This window comes from Paroedura picta, chromosome 1 (genome assembly GCF_049243985.1).
Source record: "Paroedura picta isolate Pp20150507F chromosome 1, Ppicta_v3.0, whole genome shotgun sequence".
Classification (NCBI taxonomy): domain Eukaryota; kingdom Metazoa; phylum Chordata; class Lepidosauria; order Squamata; family Gekkonidae; genus Paroedura; species Paroedura picta.
Genome location: NC_135369.1, coordinates 130,582,109 through 130,603,659, shown reverse-complemented (window position 1 = coordinate 130,603,659; position 21,551 = coordinate 130,582,109). Strand labels below are relative to the sequence as shown.

At 40.7% G+C, this 21,551-nt stretch overlaps 1 long non-coding RNA gene across 2 annotated transcripts in view; it reads left to right on the top strand.

Moving 5' to 3' along the window:
- The window catches only part of LOC143842842 (uncharacterized), a 405,333-nt gene that overhangs the window by 224,749 nt on the left and 159,033 nt on the right, over positions 1-21,551 (top strand). For both annotated transcript variants that reach the window (XR_013233384.1, XR_013233380.1), the window contains exon 4: positions 1,321-1,439. This is a non-coding gene — a long non-coding RNA (uncharacterized LOC143842842). The remainder of the gene's footprint in view (positions 1-1,320; positions 1,440-21,551) is intronic.

The following is a 21,551-nucleotide window of genomic DNA, read 5'->3' as shown; positions in this document are numbered from 1 at the left end:
CAAGGCAGAGAAAGATGCAGCAAATAATGAACTATATATTATTTACTGAGTTAGCAGAGACTGACAAGTTATAAGTGTACCAGCTTGTCTCCCCATCTCTCCTCCTTACCATACCTCCTAGCCCTGTGCATGAAATTAGTACCAGCGATCCATTTAACTGTTGCCTTCACATAACAGCACAGCAAAGATCACCTAGATGTTCAAGACACAACCCTTGTTCCTGTTATGAACACACCCCACCGGATAACTGCCGTGTTTTGGATAGCCCAGGCAAGCTTGTTCCCATCAGATCTCAGAAGCTGAGTAAGGCTGACCCTGACTAGTAACTGGATGGGATTTCTGTGATAATTCCTCCAAGGAACACTAGGGGTCATGACTCAGAGACAAGAAATGGCAAACCACCTTTCACTATCCCTTGCCTGGCTGCTTGACACTCCTCAAATCTTCTGGCCACACTACACTTGCCATATGATAGATAAATAAATAAGATGTCCTTCACCATCTAGACTTGTGTGGATGTGCATGCATGCACAAACACATACAAAACTCCTTAGCACATACTGTCTACCCCAAGAAAGCACCCAAATGCCCAAGTTTCACCCTAAGGGGCAATGCGGTAAGGGTTTTTTGAAAAATATATATATACTGTTCTCTGTCTGCAAGTTTTTCCAATTTCATTCTGTGATGGAAAGCCTCAACATGTAGGGGATATGTGTGCAGGGCTGTCACATGTATGATATTTTGGATTGGATTAGCCATATATATGAACTAGCCATATATATGAACTATAATATCTAGTCTCAGAAGACATCTAGATTATGCTTCAAGATTAATCATCAAATACCAGTCAGTGTTGTAGCAAGACAAGGGGTTTATCAGTATTCCCTGTCTGTTGTTTCTTTCTGCCTCCTTTTTATTTTCTGAACTGATCATATTATATATGCATCCCATTTGTACCCATAAGTGATACAGTAAGTTTACAATATAATGCTTTAATGCCACACATAGACCTTGCAAAATTGTGTTTGATAATCTGCCCGTGTGGAGTTTATATGTCTAAACACCTGCTGTAATTCATGTATGCATACACAATGGTACTGTGGTACAAAAATTATTTTAAATATGCTGATTGAAAAATGTCAAGGACTTTGGGGTGAAAAATGAAAAATTATAAACATAACAAAAGTATATATTTATGCTCTCGGCAGCCAAATGTGCTTTTTAATGGAATTTAAATAAATGGAATTTTTATGACAAAAAAGAAACAGTAAAAGCAGTGATTATATTTTTCATAGTTCATTTGCCTTCTTTGCCCTGCAGATCTTGTGTTGAAGGGAAATGAGATCCCACATGAAGTCTACAATGTGATTGACTCTGAAGAAAGACTCTGAGACCCATTGGTGTTTAATGACCCTTATTGGCCTGTGCAATGGGAACTGGTAGGATCTTTAAAATAGACATATGTTCCTTTACAAGTTATAAGAAATGCCATTTTTTGTGTTAGCATAGTAGTAGGCCATTCTTGTGTTACTGTTGTTAGGAAACAGGTTTTTGGAGAGACTAGTAAGCTAGGATCCTACTGCTGTCTGAGAAATAGTTCCATAGTATGGTTTCGCCCCCCTCCCCCAAATCATTCTGTAACATTTAAGTTGCAAGAGCCCTTGTATATGTAGTTCCCCAAGTCAAGGTTACTATGTTCTGAGCATTTTTTTTACTGTTATCTGAGTCTCTAACAATGCAAGCAGCAACAACCAAGGCAATAAAAACAACCCACTTGTTTATTTCTTTCCAAAAGCACACAAGTATGTGTGTAATGCTATCACATTTCATAATCTTGTTCTACAGTATAAACAGGCAGCAGCTAGCCTCTAGGGAAAATGAGAAACTCCTTCCCAGACACATTCTACCAAAGTGTGTATATGAATGTTTACGGTACCCCAACTCACAATTTTGAAGGATTTGGCAAATCAACTACAACCCAATGAGTAAAAAACTTACCCCAAACAAAGAAGGTTTGAATAGGCAAATTCCAACCATAACTTAGAAAAAGGTAAACACCCTACAGCTGGTATATAAGCAGATCTTCCTAAGTGGCATTTCAGTGTAATTCCGTATAAATAAATTCCATTGCTGTTATGTTTTTTAAAAATTGCCCATGAACCTTGTAAACCAAAAACTTTTCCATTTGCCACTGTCTAAACCATCAAGTGTTACTTGGTACCTTCTGTGACATCAGACCAGCTGAGTTGGGACAACAGAACCAGCTGAGTTGATGCCAGAGGGCTATGGCAACAGGTGTTGTAGCCAAGGCATTATAGCTTGACATTTGTAACTGCCATATGGTTGTCTTATAAGCTAAAAAAAAAAAGATCTGTACTGTGGGCTGTTGCCCATTGCACATCCATTGTAAGCTGATAACTCATGGGAGAAGAATGACAGAACTACTTTACTTTCCATTTGGGATATTTTGTGCTGAGCCAGAAGGGAAATAGAAATGGCAATCATGTTCCTCATTTCATGTGTTCTTAGTGATCACAAAATTGTATCTTTCACCTTACTTCTGAAGATTTCAGTTTCTCACACCTGGGATGATTTAGCTAAATGTCACCTGAAAAGATACACTGATATTAATTTCAAGATACTTTATAGTATATCTGATTAGTAGCTACTTAAAATTTCTTTGGCTCAGTGAGCAAGGTTTCAGATGTGATAAGGTGATAAGATATGAAAGATCTTGATTTGGAATAAATTCTTTGCTCTGACACTTCTTTCTACCATGTCCACCTTTTCTGCATCCCAATGAGACATGCTATATGCCTGGTTGAGTCAGAGTGCTTCATTTTCTCTCTTTGCTTACCCCCAAGGCATTGTGCTGCTTTGTCATTTTGTTATCTTCTATTATAAGTGATTGTGCTACTTCATTATGGTTAAGTATTGTTTCATCCTACTTTCTTTATTCCCTTCGCCCACTGAATATATTCAGATATCCGTCACTTTTTTTGCTTTCTTAATTGTTTTTTTCTTGTGTAGAGAATATATATTGTCTTTTTCTTAGGCTTGTTTTATTTTAAAATGTTTATAATTGCCAGCTTCCTTTAAGCAACCTTACAATCCAGTTAAATGTTAAAGTGGGTAGAAATTGCACAGGTGATTAATGTGATTTAAATTACTGTCTTTTGCTACCACAATTGGCAACTGACATTCTTGCAGTGTAGCCTTATGCCTTCTTTATGGTCCAACTTTCACAGCCATACATTGCAACTGGGAATACCATAACCTTGACTAGACGCACTTTTGTTGGCAGCGTGATGTCTCTGCTTTTTAGGATCTGCAATGATCTTGGAGCCCAGGAGAATAAAATCTGTCATTCTCTCCAATTCCTCCCCATCTATTTGCCAGGAATTGAGAGGGCTAGATGCCATGATCTTCGTTTTCTTGATGTTGAGTTTCAAGCCAACTTTTGCACTCTCCTCCTTCACCCGCATCTACAGGCTCTTTAATTCCTCTTCACTTTCTGCCATTAGAGTGGTATCATCTGCATATCTGAGGTTGTTGATATTTCTCCCTGCAGTCTTGATCCCAATTTGTGACTCATCTTACCCCGCCTTTCTCATGATGTGCTCCGCATACAAGGCGACAGTATACAGCCTTGCCAAACTCCTTTCTCAATTTTGAACCAATCAGTGATTCCATCTCACAAACCTATATGAATATTGTAAAACAGTTGTTTGAGGAATTGAGGAACCTTCCATAAAGTTTCCCAGTGGTTTTCCTGGCAACAGATAACAATTCTCCCAGAACTCAGAACAATAACTAGAACCAATATAGAACCAAAGTCTACTCAGATGTGCTACAGCACCACCCACTGGAAGGGATGGTTAAATAACTGTTATCGATCAAGGGACTTCTTATCTGTTCCACACAATATATTTCTGGTAAGGTTTTGGAGGAGGAGTGTGTCTCATGGCTTAAGCGCCGCTCAGTGCAGCTGTCCGGCCCCTGAGTGCCTCCTCCTCCAGAGGGCTTGCCTGTCTGTCTAGCAGCCAGCAAGCCAGCCTGTCTGTCCCCTACCCTTGACTGTCTGTCCCCTACCCTTGACCACCCCCCTTGACCACCCCCCTCCTCCTTCCACTTCCCTCCAAGGGTCAGAGGCTGCAGATCCCTGCTGTGTGAGATCTGCCCCTGCTGGTGAGTTCCATAAAAGCTGCCTGCAGCCTTTCCAGATTCTGGGGGGACGGGGAGGCCATCTGCAGAGTTCTCCCCCCCACCATTCTAGTGCACGTTGTATTTCTGAATGCAACGGGCTTGGTGCCTAGCCATATAAACTTTATCATTGATGTAAAAGTTTAATTTGCTCTGTTTACCCATTTGATAGTTTTATTTTGTGCTCTGTGACAGACAGTTATATTTATCAAATGGCTCCACAGTAACCAGCTTTTAATTTGTTCACAAGTACTTGTGAGAACAATATTGCAGGCAATGCATTCCTACAGTTTGGCACACTTAAGCTTTCAAGACTGGGTCTTGTAATTTTGTCTGAAATTTTCACGGGTTTTATGAAAAGTAACAATTTATATGAAAGAAGATTCTTCTTGAAAATCAATTCAGCAGCATGAAGTAATGTACTTGCCATGTGGGAATATTAATAGGAAAGAAAAATGACAAGGATATATAAGAAATTAAACTGGATCCCAGGAGGGAAGATATCTGTGAACATTACAATGAATACTGCAAAATGTATAGCCCACCATTTTACAATCAGATGAAAAACACATGTAGAAAATTATTTTTCAATCTCGCTCCTTTGATAAGATAGAGGAGGCACAGAATGGAAGGTTCTTTGTAAACTGATGGTGGCAGTTCTGTTGATTTCACTCAGGGCTCAAAACAGTACAGCTTTTATGACTATATGTTCAATTAGTCTTCGCAGTGGGCTAACTGGTTGTTGCCTTTTATTCTGCTGATGAACAAAAAGAATATTTATCCTACTTCTTGACCTGGTTTGCAAAATAAAGTTGTTACAGTAGGGCACAAGCTACTCGTATGACATTCTTCAATTTGAGCTAATGTGGAGTTAAACCAGGCTTTCACACTTTTTTCCATGTTTACCAAAGGAACTCTGTGTTTCTTATCCACAATCTAGAAATACTGAGCAACACATTCCCAGTTCTGTTCAAAACTACAATAAGGTTCCTTGGGGGTAAATCATACTGATGATTTAGCACTGATTTAAGCCCGTAGAACAGATGCTAATGAAAATGTGATTTACTTTTGGAAGAATTGTTCCTCGATTAATTGTAAGATTTTTTTAAAAAGCCAGTTAGGTAGCTAACTAAAGTATTGTAAGCTGCCTTTTAAGAAAACCTGGTGCTGAGAAATTTGTAAACAACCCAGAAGGACAAAAGGTATTGCAAACAGATTTTATTTTTACTATCCTAATGGTGTGACCCAATAAGCACCATTATTCAAAGTTTGTTTTTTAAAATAACCATTGCCCATAGAACATTCTCCCTTCCATAGTGCAATGCTGTAACTTGCAGTGGCATTCATATGGCTTAATAGGGAATATTCTCACAATCTATTATAGATTTATTGTTATTGAATTCCTCAAGTGTTTTCCCAGTTTGCTTAATAATTACCTTAATAATTAATTTCCTTAATCATGTTTATAAGCAAGCGAAAATGAGTTGGGCTGTGATTACATCTCTCCCTTGGCCTCTGTCTGTTCCTTTGATTACACTTATGCATTGCCTTCTATCTGGCAAATTTATCTCACTAAACAATGATGTTAGGCTAAAAATCAAATTTCAATACTCCGGTGGTGGTGGTGGTAGTATTGGTATTTGTGAAGTATTAATTTATTTGCTAGGTTCCTAATATAATCTTCAGTTTTGACGTAAGACATTTAAAAGGCACTTAGAACATCCTTAGACAAATGTTCCCTACTTCTCTTTACTCGATAAAGCTCTTCATTTCACTTGGATTATTCAAATGGCTATGGGTCTAGAGTTCTAATACTGTACAATCTGGTAGCTAAATTGAGTCTCAGCCACATAGCTGCACCATTTTTTGCTGCATCTATAACCTTTGCATAATGCATGGGAAAAGAAAAAGGCGAACCTTCCAGTGCTCTGTTTCTCCATTAAAGAATGCAATTAGGAATGATCTGGCCCATTTTCTTGTTTTTCTAAGAGTAGAAAACTGTGCCATCTCCTGAGATGATTGACACCTCACAAACCACATGAGTCAAGTTCATTTATAATTTGAAGGAGTTTTTTGAGTCCATCTACAGTTGATAAAATGAGCACTGGTTATTCATTTTCTGTGCTTCAGGAGAGAAACACTCATCCCTGATACATAACTCCCCCACACAAATAATTTCCCTGCTCCCTTATTCCAACAAGCTTGCTTTTCTAAGGAATGTGAAGGCTCAAAAGATCCCCCCCCCCCACCAGCACATTGCATTTCTCCCACTCCTCCTTGGAAGTGACACTCTGCAGCCACAGGGGGCAATACAAGCTCATTGGTGACTCTCCAGGCTGCATGTGCAGGGTATGTGTCAGTTGTACACAGTATTGCCATGCTACAGCTCTTAAGATAGAGAATATATTATTCTTGGTTTACATAAGCTAAGTTGTGATTAACTGCAAAACTATGTTGTGCTTTTGTGTCTGAAAGTTCAGTTTCTCGCTGGGCTTTAGTCATCTTGGGTTGATTTGAAGAAGACAGCAATTTATTTTGCCCCGATCATTGTGATGCCGCTCAGAAAGCAAGCTAACATGTAATTTGATGGCATCCAAGTTGAAAACAGGCTGGTGTTAGTCTGAGAGTTTCACTGTGCTCTGACTACAATCTGTCAGTATTGCTGACATAATTTAATTTCTGCAAGTGCATTTCTTCCTATCGTAATTTATACACCCGGAAATAAATCCCAAATGTTGAAATCAAACTTGCACCTAAATTGTATTGGAATTTTCATAAGATGTATTTATTAAAAAGAAACAACAAGACTGAATAAAAAGGTAATTGTCATAACAATAAAACAGTATTTATACATTATGTTATTCCATTGCATTTACTTTCACTGATTGGAAAGCTCTTTGCAGGAAGAGAGCAGAGAATAAAAATAATGATAATTTCCATCTCCTCCAGTATAATGCATGGCTATAAGTGCGGGGTTTTTTGCCCCCTCTTCTGTAATACAAGATTATTTAAGAGAAACATAACTGAACCACTATTAACATGATTAGAGGAGCTGCTCTTACAGCCTATTTTCTCTTATTTTCATTTTGTTTCATTGTAAAACATGTTTTAGACAATTACTATTTACCAGTTTCCTTGCAGGGAAAAAAATTGTACTGCTCAACCCATATGTAAAAATACACTCTCTGTTCTGACGCTGAGAGAAATACCATTTAAATTGAACCCTTCACTTAAAAGTACAGCAGATAAATCACTTAGGAAATAAAACATTCCATCAGTTGCAGACTGGAAGTATCCTCAGTTTTCTTGGAAAGGGATATATGTGTAAAGCTTTCTGGTTTTAGTTAGGGGGAAGTTGTAGGCACAACCAATAGTTTAAAGTATAATAAAGGAATCTTCTTAAACAAAGATGCAGCTGAGATTCAGGGTACACATGGATACCTGAGAAAGGGAAACTCACACATAAGTGTTAATGGTTCTGTATTACCTGAGCTGTTAACTGCCTTGTGCGGGTCCCTGAAATGCGACATATACATTTCCTAATAAACAATGCACATGTTTAAGGAGTTGGAAATCATATGTAATCCATTGAAACTAGCCATGGAATGGGTCTATACTGATGAATGTGTTGCAACTCAACACGTTCACATTTACCTATTTCTGAAGATTCTCTAGGAATGTGTCAGATTTATTTGGATACTGGTCTCAAAATTATTTCAGTGTATATCAGCAGGAAGTGTTAGCTGAAGAACAGGTATTTGGATCAGTCCTCAAGTTCTTCTTAAATTGAGCAGATTGCTATTTCTATTTACATAAATGTAGTGCAAGTCTACAGATGGCTGTGGGAACATGCCTCTGGAAGAGGTTCTGGAGCCATTGCTGAGACCAGGGTAATCAGAAATAAATATAATTACATTGTAATGTCATGTTTTGAAAACTAATAATCCCACTTGTGGCACCAGAGCAGGCAGTTGAACTTCAGCAGTAGAGCTGTAGTGTCTCCAAAACAACCCAACTAGTGAGATGTTCATAACTTTAAAAAATGAGGCCAAGATCTCTAAACAAAATTCAGAACTTTTGAAGTCCTCTGATTTTGGTGATAGACCAATATATGCTTAGATATGTAACTCTGAGATAGACAGCTATTGGATGGATTCTTTTCCTAGTTAACTTCCTGTAAGATGCATGAGTCATGTGTGTTTGTCCAATGTAAGATGATGTTTACTTGTGATAATCCTAGGGATTTTAACCAGGTGGGGCCTGGGGATTCCCCAGAATTACAATTTATCTCCTGACTACAGAGATCAGATCACCTGGAAAACATTGATACTTTGGAGGGTGGATTCTATGACATTGTATCTTACTGAGGTCCCTGTCCTCCCCAGGTTTTACTCTCAAATCTCCATGAGTTTTCCAGCCTGGATCTGGCTACCTTCCCCCATGCTCCATCAGTGGCTGTGGGGACCTGGCAACCCTAGACAATCCATGTGGAAGTCTCTAGAATTCTCTAGATCAGAAACCAGACTGATTCTGCATGAGGAATCTGCCCCTAGACAGCCTCTGGTGGCTGGCGGGTCCACATTGCTACGGTACCACAAAGCTACTTTGCCTAAGTTAAAATAAAATGTTCCCTTAAGTGTCAATGGTCTTTTTGGGATTGGGCAGGCAAAACACATTCCTGTTTGTTTTCTGGCTGTGTGGAATGAAACAGAAAAGAAGGGAGTTGCATGATGAAGCAGCCTTCTCCTGATCAGTTAGGTGTCCATGCTCTTTGTTTTTAAGCCTTATTGTTTACACACAATCACTCTTTGGGGTCCAGTCACCATGTCCATCCTCTCAGAAATCTACTAGAACATAAATAGAAACCAAAACAACACAAATCCCCCAAAGGGGGGGGGGATGCTTTATCCTTGTGGTGTTTCTCCATAGCAACATGGAAGTGTTATTTTTAAATTAAAAATGCTTTAACATTGTTGCATTACCATATAGAAATGTGGAAGTTCACTTTAAAAAAAATTAATCTCAGGACCAGGGGGGGGGGGGATGGAAGTTTGAGTCCCCGAGAGAACCACTATGCTGTGAATGTGCCTACAAGACCCTCCTTTCCTTTTAGATGTCTCTCTCTTCTCTGCGCCTTTTTGCACTTCTCACTAGGGTTGGGCGCTTCAGTCCCCGAAGCGGCCAGTCACTCCCGATGCAGCTAGTGCTGTGCCACGGGGGATGGGGAGGAGGAGGCGTGGGCATCAGAACGCCGGCAGTCACACCCACCCACCAGAAGTGCTGCTGGAAATGGTGGAAGAGATCAATGCAGTTTATATGTGAATCTCTTCCACCTGACAATCAAGCCAGGCAGCCAATCCCCTTTCTTCATGATTTAAAGGTCCCGCAATGCCCACTAATTTTTTTAATGCAAGCTTCTCTGTTGCTATGCCTATGAATCTAATCATAATCATAGATGCATACTGCTTTTTGAATGCTACCCCTTATGGAATCACAAGTCTTGATAATATAAAAAAAAAATCTTGTTCCTGATATTTTTTTGGGGGGGGGGGAGCTTTAGAGCGGCATGCTTTGTGCTACAACATTGGAAAAAATATTTTTGGCATTGCCTTCGTGCTTGTCTACCTATTCATTGCTCCAGGACGTTAGGTATTTTTAAAAAGAATGTTCCTGCCCACGGGAACAAGGGAGAGGGAGGTGGGTGTGAGGGCAGGACGAGGCAGGCGCATTTTAGCCTCCACAACTTACCTCAGCTGGTTGCCTGCTGGTTGCTCTCCTTAGCTAGTGCTACATAGGTTGGTAAATCCACTTTTGGGGATTCACCAATTAGCACTTTAGAATGGAGGATGTAGCCGGCTGGTTACTGTTCAGACGCTGCATGTTGGTGACGTCATATGGCGGGGCCAGAATATAATGACTACCTAAGGTTACCATTTCACTACATTTAAAGGGTGCAGAAATGCCCCCAGAATTAGACTTCTGTGCTAACAAACACACTGTGGTAAACAATACAGCACACAGAAATCTTTTTTTAGAAAATGTGACTCTCCAGAGAAAGTTGTGGGGTGGCTTACAAACTTAGATGATACAATACGATAAAACAGCATGTAAATTAGTCAAATTACAAACTTTTAGAAACCTAACCGTTAAAAACATAAAGCATTAAATGCAGCATAAGACATTTAGCAGACTAAAATTGCTCTTCTAAAATCATCTGTGCACTCAAAGCAGAAAATAATTTTAGAGTATCAACCCCTCTCAGAAGATTGTATAGTTGAGCAATAAAGAGATTGCCCTATGTTGCCAGTCTTTGTTTTTTTGGACCAGATTCAAACAGAAGGTATACCATGTGGTTTACCACTTTGCTCTTCATAATGATTCAAACAAGAGCACTAGTAGCCATCAGATCTCCTCCCCTTTGTGTTTAGTTACCTCCTTGTGAAACTTAACTATTTCTACATTTGCAGTTTAAAACAACCAATAATATAATACTGGCCATGCAGATGAGAGCCACAGCCTGTCACATCCGTCCTCAGCAGCAGGCTCTTTCTGGTTACTAAATGAAACAGGCTACAGGGCTGGGTAGGCAGGCCATTGTTCTGTTCTAGCAGAGTTGTTTTTATGTTCTTATAAAACACCAGCTCAGGATTAATCAACATGTTACTAGAACTGGAATAGGCAGTGAAGCTGCCAGGTTTGTAGATGACACCAAATTATTCTAGATTGTAAGAAGTGTATAGTGAAGAGTTTCAAAGGTGTCTCTCCAAATTTGGATAAGCCATTAACAGTGCAGCAGATGAGATTCATTGTAAGTGTAAAGTGATGGCCTGACCAGGAAAGAGAGTGGGGAGTCCTTATGGTTTGATAAGAACATAGTCTCACAGTTTAACAGCACAGGAAAAGCATAGTGTTATGCTAGGGGTTATTAAGAAACTAAACAGTTGGCATAGTAATGTCCATGTATAATTCTGTGGTTCAACTGAGTTTAGAATGCTCTGCCCAGATCAGTATTTCAAAAAGGAATGTCGTAGCGCTGGAAAACATTTTCAAAACCCCCAAATGATCAAAAGATCTGAACACCTTTCTTACAGTGAACAGGTAAGCAGTTTAGATTTTTTTTTTAATCTAAGAGAAAATATGACTAAGAGGAAGATGAGAGAGGTTTGCAAAATTATACATGCAGTAGAAAATGGATAGATATTGTTCTCCCACTCCCTCAATGAAGTTAACAGGCAGTCTATTCAGGACAAAGAAAGAAAGAAAGAAAGAAAGAAACTCTTCACTCAAAGAGGAACGCATTTGTAGAATTCATTGTCATGGCTGTAGCAATGGTAACTAGTTTAGTTACCTTGAAAGGGATCAGAGGTACATCCATAAAGGATAGATCATATGCTAGTATCCACAATAATCAAGCAGAACATTTATGTTCAGAAGCAGTGATGTTCTGAATGGCATTGCTGGGGGTAACAACTAGAGAGTCTGTGCCTGCCATGCCCTAACTGCAGGTTATCCAGAGATGCCTCATTCTGGCTACTAAATGAAACAGGTTACAGGGCTGGGTAGCAGTTCTGTTCTAGCAGAGTTACTGTTATGGTCTTAATGTAAAATAGAAAGCTTTGGGGATTAGACCACTTGAGACCTGATAAGGATTAAATACTTAACACATTAATGAGAAACTGACAAAATGATTATATTACACATTTGTTTCCTTCTCAGTATTGAAATTTTGACTCATTATTATGAACAGAATGTACTTTAATTTTGATAGGGAGCGAGAGAAAAAGCAAGCTTGGGGAGGATTTGATACCGATACCCCAGGGGGTCCATTGGACAAAACATCTTGTATCTATCTTGTATCTTTAGTTGTTTCTTTGTTGTGATTTTGGGTTTACAGCATTCTTTAGCTATCATGGGTCCAGTTCATGTGGAAGATTTACAAATATTAAAGCGTATGTTTCAAATTTCAACCTATTTGTCACCTTTTCTGTCCCCGTAACGTAAAACTCATTTCTTTGTAGGCAATGAGCCAAACTAAGCAGCACTGATCCCATTCACTGATTACCTACATGTGTATGGATTTCACTCCAAGTCAACAGGGCAAATGCCACTGGGCTCTCAGCATGTTACCTGTTCGAGGATTAAACTTGTACGGTTTGCATCAAGAGGGAACATTTGAATTTAAATTGGACAAACATATATTTTGCCTTAGGTTATCCCATCATATTTAAACCAAATCCAGTCTTGCCTTTTCTAACGATTGCAAGGGATGGCATATTTTGTTGGACCAGTATATATCCAGCATAAAGTCAAAATTCCTTATCCAGCAAGAAAGGGATGAGTGCCAAGACAGAGAATAAGCACTTTTAGTTCTTAGCCTTAGAAGAATCTGTATGCTCCAACAGCATCCATATGCAAGTACAATATCTGATTCTTTGTAAATATAGCTAAGAAGAGTCCCCTGGGAGAAACGACATTAAAAAAAAGAAAAGAAAAAAGACCCGCTCTAAATCAAAATTGAATTATCTCGGTCAATATTTTTTGCTTTTAATTTTAATGGCAAATATTAATAGAGCCTTCTAAATAAAAATGGAGGTGAACCATCCCCCCACCCCTCTCCATCTTTTGTTGTTGCTGCACTGTTTGTATTTACATCCAGTCATTTATTGCCCATTAAAGAAGTAATGCTATGTTAATGTAAGGGGGAAAAAAATCAATGCTACTCAGATCAGTAGCTGTGGGGAAACAGTGCAGCAGCTGGTTTGCAAACAGCAAGCCCACATAGATCAATGAAATTACAAGCTAAATCTGCTGATGCTCACAAACTGCTCCAGCATTGTGAAGTCTAACCTTTCTCAAGTTCAAGATCTCTGGCAAGCCAGCAATTGCTAAATGAAAAGGAGGGGTGGGGAGGAGAGAGAGAGAAAGAGAAAGAAAAAGAAAGAGAACATAGCAGTGTACTTGTGGAATTTTCAGCATCATGGGTAATATTCTACTTTTGAAGTTATCAGGATAACTGCATGTTTGTAACAGATATAAAAGCCTCTGTAATCTCGAAGTGAGCAATGCTCCAATCTGCACACTTGGGAGATTTTCCTCTTTAAAAATGTTCAAATCTGTCACATATTACCTTGAACTTTAACACTGGAAGGGGAGAGAGCATTTCTGTAATGCGCTTGGTAATGTGAATTCCAGAAAATAATTTATCAATGAACAGCAGTAGGACTTCTGGGATGTGCTCATTGCCTTTTGTTTCATCCCTTTAGTTGTTAACACTGGAGTAAAAAAAAACACTGTGCATAATTAAGCATGTCCAGTAGTCTAAATAGTAAAAGTATATTTATTTAGCAATTCATATATATTTTCCAGACAAGTAGGGAAAGAACTGATGCTCGCTGCAAATGGGGGAGGGAACCAAGAAGAGGCTTTGAAATATATGCATATATTTATTTTTGCTTCTTGTGAAGCATTCCTCATGTTTACTGCAGCACATGTTGTGGTTTTGATGTGAAGCAAAACACAGATAGCTCTGGTGGGACTGGGCTTTCCCCTTAGGGTGGCTTTGCACATTCATCTGTTTTTAAGAGAACAACTCTCCTCTATACTCGAGAAGAGGGACATCGTTATAAATGCTATAAGTTTGACTGCCAACATCTGCAAGTGTGTGCTGGACCAGATCATCTGCATGTACTATTTAATTGCATTTATGTATTCCAAAAAGGCCATCCACAAAAATAAGTGTTCAGTCTGTGCGTGTGGGGTGGGGGGTTGGGAGAAGCCCACTGATAGGACGCTAGGGAGCAAGGAATGGATAGAGGGAGATCATTTCCAGCAGCATGAGTCCAGAGAAGAACTATAGTGAATTAAATGTTCTGTATGGTTCTAAAATAAAAAAAATTGCCCTTTCTAATGATTGACATTGGAATAATACTGTGTGAAGTTACATTATCTGCTAGCTAGTAAAAAGAATACACAGGGAACTCTATAGCAGTGGTTCCCAACCTTTTTATCATCGGGGACCGGTCAACCCTTGACAATTTTACTGAGGCCCGACGAGGAGGATAGTCTTTTGCTGAGGGACGTCGCTGCCGTCTGAGCCCCTGCTCCACTTGCTTTCCCAATGGCACCCCTGACTTCCCGCCATCCACTAGGGGGTGCTGCCAGCAGCAGCTGTGCAGTGCCATGCCGAGGGGGAGCCCCAGCTATGGCAGCCGCTGGAGAGCACCAAAGGTGAGCCGGCAGCAGAGTGGCAGGGCAGCAGCCAAGGAGGAGGACAAGGAGGAGCTGCGGCCCGGTATCAACTGATCCACCGCCCAGTCCCGGTCCCCAGACCGGGGGCTGCTCTATAGTACTGATTTTTTTCCCTCTCTTAGTTTAGAACATAGTAAACACTTAGTTTATTATTATTGTCCTGTGCCATGGGAATTTATATATGAGTTGATCTATCTTTTATTGGAGGTGATTAGTTTTGATCAACAGCTGTTACCTTTAAATGAACATAAGCTTCCACATCAAAATATATGGATACAGTTAGTTGTGCCGAGCTCCAGGTTAACATGGTGATACATATCTGACTATACATTGCTTGCTTACACAAAACTGTACTTCTAAACGTGTTTCCATTTGCCAGACTAATTTACAATTGTTTTGTACTTTACAAATGTGTATGCGGAATGTTTTTTTATTTAAAATGGCATATTTTTAGGATTTCCATACTGACTGTCATGCTTGAACAAATACTGGTCATAAATCGTATGAAAAAGAAACATAGTGGAACATATTTTGTATATATTTCATAAGCCATTTTTGTAGAAAGTTCTTGTCCATTGGCTTAACACCAAACTGCCATAATTTTAGAGATATTGGGTTCACAATTTTTTTTGTTTAATGGTTTGAAGTTAGTACCATGCCAGAGTTATAGTAAAAATCATTGTTCTGATGGAAGTTGGTGCCATTTCCAGCATTTATAAGGTGCTCCCCTAAAAAGCTTCTCAATTGTCTAATGCAGGAAAGCTATGTATGTCTCTTGGAGATAAAGGTAAAGGTATCCCCTGTGCAAGCACCGAGTCATGTCTGACCCTTGGGGTGACGCCCTCTAGCGTTTTCATGGCAGACTCAATACGGGGTGGTTTGCCAGTGCCTTCCCCAGTCATGACCGTTTACCCCCCAGCAGCAAGCTGGGTACTCATTTTACCGACCTCGGAAGGATGGAAGGCTGAGTCAACCTTGAGCCGGCTGCTGGGATCGAACTCCCAACCTCATGAGCAAAGCTTTCAGGCGGCTGCCTTACCACTCTGCGCCACAAGAGGCTCTCTCTTGGAGATACACATGTGCTATTGTTCCCAATAGATAAGCTGGTGTGGGAACACTTTGTGCTTGGGGAATTCAAGATGGACAGAGGAGTATCTGGAAGTTTAATCCTTAGTCCTTAAAAAGCAGGTTTTTCAGGAATGGGAATGTGCAGGACAAGGATAATCTACGGCATTTTCATTTTTTATACAGTGCCCTATTTGCTGCTAAAGCAAATGGCAGCCATACATTTATGGAATGGCTTGAATAGCAATAATAAGAATAAAAAAATGCATCAACTCGGAAGTTAGTATCCGCTTTAATGTTTTATGTAGGCAAATAGGAAAATGGTTCTGTTTGTTTCCCAGATGCAGTAATGCAAACAAACAAAAAATGGCATACATTTACTGTAAGAAAAGGTTATGTTCCAGCATTAGAAACAAAGAGGAGGACATGGGTTATGTTTTTAGCCTCCTTCCCCCTCCCATTCTAACAACAACAACAACAATCTATGCCCAGTAATCCCAAGCAATAATTCCTCTTTACTGAAGTAAGTACCTGCTTTTGAGGGAGAGAAGGCTGATGAGCTGCAGGCTTCCCTGCTGCTAAATTCATCTAACAAGCTATTCCTGGTGTTTTCAGCTTTTAAGGGCAGCGGAAACTTTATAGATGGGTTTGTTGCTTTCCTTTCCAATGGCATTGTGAACCACAAAACATATATGTTGATTCGATGGCCCAAGGTTCGGAGCGGCCGAGCAGAATATTGTCTCAGTCACAAAATGAACAGTCATTCGGAGGTGTGGCTTGTGCTCAGTTTAGTGAGGAAATGATGCACCACTTTGGTGTGAATATGGTGGTTGCAATTCTAAGGCCAGTCATTATTTAGAGATATTGAGCTGCTGTTTTTGACAGCTATGCTACAATTGGTATAACGTTTGTCCCTGAACAGGTTGTCTTTGGGATTCATTTTGTTGTTACTTGACTTGAACACATGAATTGGCCTTAGATTGAATTAGGCCGTTGGGCCATCAAGATCAGTATTGTCTACTCAGAATTCCAGCAGCCAGGCCAAGTTTTATGGGGAAGGTCTTTCTCATCACCTGGAGTAACCTCATCCCTTTGCCTCGCATATGGGTGATAAGCCTCTACAAAGGACATGGACAAATGCCATTTTGGTGTAAAATTGGCCTTCCTGTCCTCTACCATTCCCCGGAGTCCATTTAAGTTTGCACCGACTGCTTCAGTGACTCCATCCAGCCACCTCATTCTCTGTCGTCCCCTTCTTCTTTTGCCCTCAATCGCTCCCAGCATTAGGCTCTTCTCCAGGGAGTCCTTCCTTCTCATGAGGTGACCTTATGGGTAGGTAATATTAAACAATAAAAGAATATAAGTTTATAAATATCTTCATACAAACATTTTAACTTTTTTCTTCTTCTTCAGATAAAAGTTCCCTCATAGTTTCTAGTACAGATGGCACATTTGAATGTTTTTCATAGTAATCATTTCCATTTGAATTCTCTTTTAAAATGCTTATATAGCCTCATAATATTAAGGTCAAATTAACATATTGTTTTGTTTTTTTCTGTTGGTACACACTTTACACTTGAGAAAGCTCTAGTGAAATGGGATCTCCAATTATCTGGCTTGCCCCTTGTGTTTTAGCCTTCAGGGCTGATGTATGTACTCTTGAGATGCCTTATTGACTTGCCTATGCTTTGACCTATTCTGTTGTTTCTCTACTTCTCTTCATAACACTTTTGATTGTTTCTATTCTATTTTCATATAGTCAGTTTGTAAAATAGTACTTTGTTTACTGAGGATTTTGGGACATGCTGTGGTTCTCCGCTCCTTTAAAAAAAATTGTATGTAGTCTTATGCATAATTGACTTTTGTTATTGAATTGCCTTCTGTTTGTATAACGTCATTATACTCAGTAACCATCTGAATACTATTGTTAGTGTTTATGCACAGTGGCTCTTGTCTCTTTTTTTAGTTCTAATAATAACAGCAGTGCTGATCCGCCTCTGTCCAGCTTGTTAATATCAAGCAGATGTCCTATCACTGAGAGACAGCTTCAAACTTCTATTATACCATTAGATTCCCTCTTCTACAATAAACTTATTTATCTGTAACCATTAACAAAGCTGGTTAGGGGTGCTGGCAGGAGTTTCAACTCACCGCCTAACCACCAAACAGGTCAGCTGTCCTGGCTGCCCCATTTCAGATTGGCCATCTGTCCAATGAATGGCCAATCAGGAATACCCCTGGTTGCAACCCCCTCCAATGTCTTCCATTTGGAAGAAGTTCCAGCCTGGTAAGCAGGAGCTGAGAGGGAGGGCGGAGGGCCTGGGACTATGGGCCAATGGGGGGAGGGGGGAGAGAGCCCCTGCTGCCCTGAGCAGCCATGGCCTTGCCAGGCCTTGGTGGTAGGAGGAGGTGGTAGAAGGAGGAGTGGACTGCCAGCCAGTGCCTCCCCCACCCCAAAAAAGGTTGAGGTTTCCGCAGGCCTCAGTGGGACTTTATAGGGTGGCAGGGAGGGAGCAGACTGCCCCCAAGTGCCTCCCCCTGCCCCGAAAAGGCCTGCTGGGGCCTCAGTGGGTCTTTTGGGGGGGTGGGGGGAGGAGTGGAGTCCCCCCCCCAGCACTCCCTCCACCCGTGAAAGTATGCCGAGGCCTTTCCAGGCCTGGCTTGCCTGGCCAGGGCAGGGGGAGAGTGGCCTAGTGTCTGTTGTATTCAGCTATATAATGGGTTTTTCTGCTAGTTCTAGAATAAAGACAATGAACTTGATACATTAGCTGAATTTGTTAGCTAGTCTTGAACTAAGTGGATCTTATTTTGTATGTTTCAGTTACCTGTTTTAGAGGCAGAGGTGCCCAGTCTGAGCAGTATGTATCAATGAAGAATATTGGGGTTTTTAAAGATGTAATCCCTTTAGTTGGGTCCTGGCCCCAACCTGGTGGAATGAGCTCCCGGAAGAGCTGAGGGCCCTGCGGGAATTACCAGCATTCCGCAGGGCCTGTAAGACGGAGCTATTCCGCCAGGCTTATAACTGAGGCCGGGCGGAAAGAAGATCAGCCCCCCCTCACAAACTGGCGGTAGAGAGCGTCACCCCCCTCCGTAGTTGAGGATGCGGAGAGCAAATGAGTAGATTACGCCATCGCTGTTGCCATTACTGTAAATTATCAGTTTTTATTGTCATTTTATGGTTTTAGGGGACGGGGTTATGTAAGCTGCCTTGAGCCTTCGGGGGGAGGCGGGGTATAAATATAATAATAATAGTAATAGTAATAGTAATAGTAATAGTAATAGTAATAGTAATAGTAATAGTAATAGTAATAGTAATAGTAATAGTAATAGTAATAGTAATAGTAATAATAATTAGAACTATTCTAAAAGATGTAAAAATAACTAACTTTCCTTTCTTATAATGCTCCCCCCCTATACAGACACGTGTACAGGCTTGAATACTGAATGATTGTTTTTTTTCTCCTGTTTGCCATTATGCTCCTCAGTTCTGAAAGAGAAAAGTGTTCAATTTCTTTAACCCCCCTGTCATTTGTAGTCAATGTTGTGTAGTATGTGGTATACAAATTCCAGTTTTCATATCAGTGGGTTAGTGTTTATAGTAGCCTAAATAGTCCATTTTAGGCTGAGTTTATCAGGGCTTAGATTGGCCTTATGAGTACTTGAAAGGGTTTGCAGAATGGGTTTTCCCCCCAGAATATACCCCGTCAGAAATGGGAAATGACTGACTAGATCTTCACTGACCATAACTGGGGATTAAGGCTAGCAGAGGAAATCAAAGAAGATGACTAAAGAGATAGGGACAGTAATTGCAGTGCATTTATTTGTGGGTTGTCTTTCTAAACTGGTAATTTGTACAGAAGGCAAGATACTCAACATTCTGTTAGCTGGATAGGTAGCTATAAACAATAAAATATTTATTGAAGCAAGTAATTTTTACATTTGATATGAAAGATTATACAGCTTCTGGAGAGCTGTTTCATGCAAAATGGTTCTCAACATGGATATTGTTTTGATAAAAGAATTATTGCCAAGAGATGACACATCAGGGAACTTAAAGCAAAATAGCTCCAAGACCAGCATGTTGCATGGACACACTATTGTGCCTACTCGTTGCTGCCTAACTTGCTGTTGCCCTACCAGCTCTTGCTGGTCCACAGGAATCAGAAAGGTTATACCTGATATCCCTGGAGTCTTTTTTCCCTTTTGGCAGCTCATGGACAATGCACCTAGCACAGTCTAGGTGTGGGATTGTTGGGTGCAGGTACTATTTTTTCTCTATGTGAATCTTACTTTAAGTTTCATGGAAGATTTGGAATATTCTTATTGAATTCCCAGGATCCTTTATTATTTGGTTTCACCTAAATTAATGATCTGGAACTTGTATTCCAAAATTTCCCCATCTCATAATTATTTGTAGGTTTACAGTGTATACAAAAAATAAAATGAGCATCCATTTATGTCTCCCTGACATAGGGAGAGTTTCCAGAGGATCTTAAGGAGGCTGTGGTTCTCCTGAAAAAAAAAATCATTGATGGATCCATAAGACCCTTTCAGTTACTGTCCTGTTTCACATCTTGTATTTTTGGTGAAGGTGACTGAGAGGGCAGCCACAGACCAGCTCCTGGCAAATTTGGAGGAAACTTTGGCACATGACCCATTCCAGTCTGGCTTCTGACCTGGCCATGGAGTGGAGGCAGTCCTGGCTGCCCTTATGGATGATCTCTGGCACTAGCTGATCGAGACAGTTCGGTGCTTCTTGTGCTATTAGATCGATCAGCGGTAGGTAAGGATTTGAGGGACAGCCTAGCAGTGGCTGGTCTCTTTTCTTCAGAACCAGACACAGAGGGTTGCACTGGAGGAGGAACCAGTCATTCACTTACCAATTTCAGTGTGGCGTCCTGCAAGGATTGGTTCTTTGCTCCACACTTTTCAACATCTATATGCACCCTCTGGCCTAGTTGATCCAGAGCTGTAGGTTGGGTGGCCATCAGTACGCTGATGACACCCAGCTCTATCTCCTAATGGGCGGCTGCCCTGACTCCCCTCCAGAAACATTCGCTGGTTGGTTGGCAGCAGTGATGGTCTTGCTCAAGTTGAGATGCCTGAAACTCAACCCTTCCAAGATGCAGGTCCTGTGGCTGGGTAGGAAATGGCCAGTCCAGGAAGTGCATCTACCCTGCTTGGATGGGGTGCAGTTGGAGATCTCACCCTTGGTCAGGAACTTGGGAATGACCTTTGAGATATCCTTGTCAATGGAGGCTCAGAGACTCTGCAAAGAGTTCTTTCTTATCTATCCACGTCCTTGGTTTGCATAGTAGAAGTTGGAAATTTACTGCCAGGGGTGACAGGGGAAACAGACTGGATGTCTCCTAGATTCGTGCCTTTTAGATCAAAAGCCTCCCCTATGGAAACTGGGTCTCCCGCTCAAACTGTCCCCCCCTATATAGATCTATATAAGGGGACCATCTGTGCATGTCTCTGTCAGTGTTCCTGTACTCGCCATGCTTTGTTCTGCTTTGCCTTATGGAACTCTTAAAGACTGACTTCTTTGCACCGTATGTGTATGGAGCAGTTCTCTACAAGGGGGTCTCTTCTGGTCAGCTGGACCAGCCTAGGGTTCGTGACATGAGGTAGGTTAGGCTGAAAATGTGTGACTGGCCCAAGTTTCCATAGAAGAGTGAAGATTCAAATCTAAGTTTCCCAGGATTGGCCTGTTTGTTTTGTGGAGAGGGAATTAGCTAATGGTTTGACAGGATTAGTATGATTAGGTTAGTTCCCTAAACTTCCTGAGGCATTTGTGGATAGGGACAAGTAACCAAACACGACAATTCAGGCTGACTGGACTTAGAAACTATAGAGACAACTCTGTTAATAATGGGTCTGAACCTGCATGCTGACTAGAATAGGAGGATGGTGAAGATAAACAGCATCTCTCTGCACAGTCTGATATGCTGACAAGGTTACTTCTCTACTCCACTGCCCACACTGAGACTGGACCCCCCACTCTGTACCTACTGCTTTCCTCTCGTTATTGG